Genomic DNA, 4347 nt, shown 5'->3' with positions numbered 1-4347 from the left:
TTTACTTGCAACAATCTAGCAATGATTTCCTATCCCTGCTCACTCCCTCACAACAAATAGAAACTGGTCAAATAGACTGTAATATTAATGGGGGATATGTTTTTAAAATAGTCTATAAAGCCATTCTCCAAGGGCCTTTGGGGGGCTTAGAGGAGGGTGGTACTTCATATGTATATTAGCAAGCAACTAGACTAATATTTCCAGAATATAGCAGGAAAACCAGACCAAGATACTTGCATCTTGTTTTCTGACACTGTTTGTTAATCAGAAGAATACCAAATTGCATTTCACAGCACCTGCACCTTCTTACCCCTACTTTTATTTCCAAGAGACCACTAAAAATGTTTTGGATACTTGGAAGCTTTGTAATGTTACATCTGAAATTATTCACAATTCTTGTCTTCCATGGAGATTGTTAGAGAGTTGTGTTCCTTAACTGATACATAGATAACCAGGTCTTAACACAAGGAGGAAAGAAAACTAAGGATGTTTCCCATTAGTCTGTTTGACTCTTTCACAGCATTTTGCTTCCCCTTCAAAATAGTCTTCATCTCTAAGCCAAAGAAATACTATATTATCATCAGTTTGAATACTTGCATTTGAAACTTCAGCCCAGGTAATTTATTGATTAGTTCCTGCAGTTTCTCAGGTATCAATAGGAGTTTTCACTTACTCTTTCACCTACTGGCTTTGATTTTCAGTCAAGAGTTCTTTCCTTCATCCAAAACCTCTATAAGAAGGTGGTCTTCCAGCTCAGTCCGTGACAAAATTGTTTAAAAGAACACTGTGGTTTATTACATCTTCTCCACTTGGTAAAGAAATCTTCAGATATTACAAAAACATCCAGATTAGCCAGAATTAGCAGCAGTATCTGTTCTTCAATTTAGGTCTAGATAATGGTTGTACAAAATTTCATTAGAAATGGAAATTATTTAATGTTCCTCGTACTGATGATCTCATAATGCACTGATACTTAACTCTGAAAGGACCAGTCACAGGCTAATTGTGATGGTAGCAAAGACAATTCCATAGATTATTGTATTGTCCTCACACTGGGAGTCATTTAATAGGAATACTGTACTTCAGTGCCAAGAATTATATTGCAGAGTTAAAAAGGAAGGTTTGCTCTATGCCAAGGTCTCACCAGTCCTCAACCAAAATTATGTACTACACTGTCATGGAAAATGTTCTTAAAACCCAGGAAGTCTAGGTTCTGAATCTCTGTTTTTTCCTCCTTCCTCCGTGCAAGGAAATTCACCAATGAATGAGCTCAGTGTTAATTCAGACAGTCCCCTGCACACATAACCTGGGTGATGCTGAGGGCAAGTTCATGTGATCCAAGGAGGTCACTGAATAACTACCTGCTGCTAGGTGATCTTTGGTTACATTCTGAGTTACATTGACATCTCACCTTGGAAGGTAGAAAATGTAGATGAGGCCTAGCTAAGATCTGTTGTAAGTCTGATGTTCAAGGAGCATTAAGCCTGTAGCTCAGAGGAGGATAATGCCTTCTCTTCAAGTGTTATGCAATGAGGATCACATGTAGAGACTCTTGCACAAGGCCTGGGAGGGAGAGGCTCTCCAAGAGAAAAGGGACTGATGACATTAGTTTCACATTCTGAGGGCAGTAGGATTTAGCTGCAGTGGCTCAGGATGATTGCACAGGCTGACAAGCAATGGGTGTCATGTTTGAACCTGTTTTCTAGTCTCCTCCATCAAGTCAAGAACTAAACCAGCTCTGTGAAGCAGCATCTAGAGATGAACAAATCTTGTGCCTCCTCACTAGTTCTCCTGTCACTATCTCTCTTAAGGGATAATGATGCCTGTTTTTCTGGGTATGTATTACAGCCCTTATAAAGGTTTGATAACCTGGGATAGCTTTTTTCTTTCACTTCACTTGTCACCAACATTGTCAGCTGTCACTGATCTTTCCTCCACTGCTTACCAGTCTTTCCCCATAGTTGAGGGACTTCTGAAGAAAACAATGTTATACATAAATGATGTAAACAGTAACCCTTTTTCCATTGTGCAAGGGGTTCTTTAAATTTTTTAATAGGACCTTGGTTTCCACTACTATTCAATAATTTTTCTTAAAATGAATTTTATGTTTGGAGCTATCTTCTTTCAGCTGGTTAACTTGTATTTTTTTCAAATAATGCTTTGGAAAAATATACCTGTTTTGAAAGTGATCTGCCGTTCTAGACTGAGTATTGACTGAAAAGAGTTTCAAGGGGGAAAAAAAGTGAGGTAGCAGGTCAGTTCTGTTAAATCCTGGTTTAATTGCTGCAATTAACTCTACTGAGAAACTTATATGTCTGAATGTTGAGGGAATCTGGTAATTCTTAATGATGAAAATCTTACAGACTTGCTTTTCCAAGAATTGGGGGCATTGGGGCACATTAAATCTCATCCAGTGTGTTGGGTCCTTTTAATGGTATTCTGCCATAAATCACATTTATTTGGGAAACAGTATTTCTGGTGTACAGGAAAAGTTTCACAAGGTCATTGATTGTCTAATCTCTTAGGGAATCAAACTTTGTTCTATTTTCAAAGAGAAAAATGGAAAAGATTTCTTAATCCATTTGAAATTAAAAGATAAGCAACATCTGTGGAGGCTTAAATTACTTAGCCTTATGTTCAATAGATGATGTCACCAGCTAGAACTCTGCTTGACAATATTTTAAGCATGACAGTTAACAGCCTGGTTACACATGAATTTTATCATTTATATTAGGTTTGAAATGTACTTTAGCTTTTAGTTCACCAAACAAGTCTAAATTTTGTGTGGACCAATCTGTGGATTTAATGTCTTACAGGGAGTTTCTCCATCCCTCTCTTGTGGCATTAAGGAAACACAGTCAATTTCTCCAGCCTAAAAGCAAATAAATATTTTAAAACACAATTTCAAAGCAAAAGCATTGCATAAACTTGATTTTTTTCACAGGCTATTTTACTCCAGTTAACTGGGTGTGTGTGTGATATATATAAAATTGTTAAAATATATAATTGACTTTTTAATCTTATTAATGTAATTTATAATTTGACTTCTTGCCTAATTTATTTATTAACTCCTAGTTATTGTGAAAACAGTAAAATCTGTGTGTTTTGCATCAGTGCATGAGGATCTGACTCCTTGTTTATTATTTCATAGCTCCTAAGCTCATGCAGTAGGGTGGGAGTGAAGCCTACTTTCCAAGAAGTTAAGATAACAATCATAAATTCATAAGCTGTGGAGGAACTTTGACGAGACCAGAAGCAGAATAGAGTTTCTTGCATGAGTTCATCAGGTATTTGCAGAGTTAATCCTGTGGAACAAAGGTGGGAGACTGAACTACAATTTGTCAGTGTCAGTTGACAGGTAAGGATTCACTTGTCTCTCACAGGCATCATTTGGGAATAACCCATTTACTGCCACCCCTTGAGAATTTTGGCTTTAAGGTTCAATTACTTGAGTTTTCCCCTTTCTAAAATAGCCCAAACAGTAACAATCTCTCTTAGGCACCACAGTGAAATGGAAATCTGTTGACTAAGGTTTAGCCTGCTGTTACAGTGATGCAACAAAGAGGTCCAGGATTAAATACTTCCAGATGCTCAGGCAGTAGTAGAAATGTTAAATCAGTTTGCTGGTGTTTAGGTCACAAGTGTAAATCAGATTAACAGAAAAGAAGTGGGAGAAATCAATCCTCTTTATCCTCTAACAGCAGGCAGGGCTTTTGTAAGACTTTCATGTATGTGGCCTTTGTGTAATGTCCTACAACAGTCATGTCAGCTGCTATTAGGTAAAGGGCAGATTTTGCATCTCTCAGCAGTGCTGTCCCCCACCAGTCTTTAAAGTCTCCAAAAGTCTTTAATAGCTTGAATTAGTTGAAATGATTTAGTGAAGACTGATATCCCAGGGACAAAGTCAGTCTGGGACTCCTGAGTACAAAAAGATGCGCTTGTCCTTCAGTGTTTACACAAAACCAGCTCTTAGGATTCTGCAGGGATGATTACTACCTATGTAGGCACAGCTACAGCACAGTATGGAGCTTGTGGAGACCCAGTGTGGACATGGATTTTGGTACATCAAAAATTACTAAGGTCATGCAGGTGTTGGGCAAATTTCCCTTATTTCCAGAGATCAGCAGCTTTGTAGAATAAAAAGCAAAGAATAAAAACCAAAATGTTTGAAACCACCCACAAAATACCATCAGTGCCAACTTTCATAATTCCAGTATTAGCACCAGCAGGATTAAAACCATCCACATGGTTTTATGCCCATTTTCTGTTGGGAAGGTAACTGGGTCCTTCAGATGAACTAATTACAGATTCAGTGCTAATCTCCACTTCCATAATTATTGCCAAATT

The sequence above is a fragment of the Agelaius tricolor genome, unplaced genomic scaffold, assembly GCF_023055355.1.
Source record: "Agelaius tricolor isolate 1412-34295 unplaced genomic scaffold, bAgeTri1.0.p SCAF_6, whole genome shotgun sequence".
NCBI lineage: Eukaryota > Metazoa > Chordata > Aves > Passeriformes > Icteridae > Agelaius > Agelaius tricolor.
The sequence above is the reverse complement of the archived record's forward strand: the minus strand, read 5'-3'. Positions refer to the sequence as shown.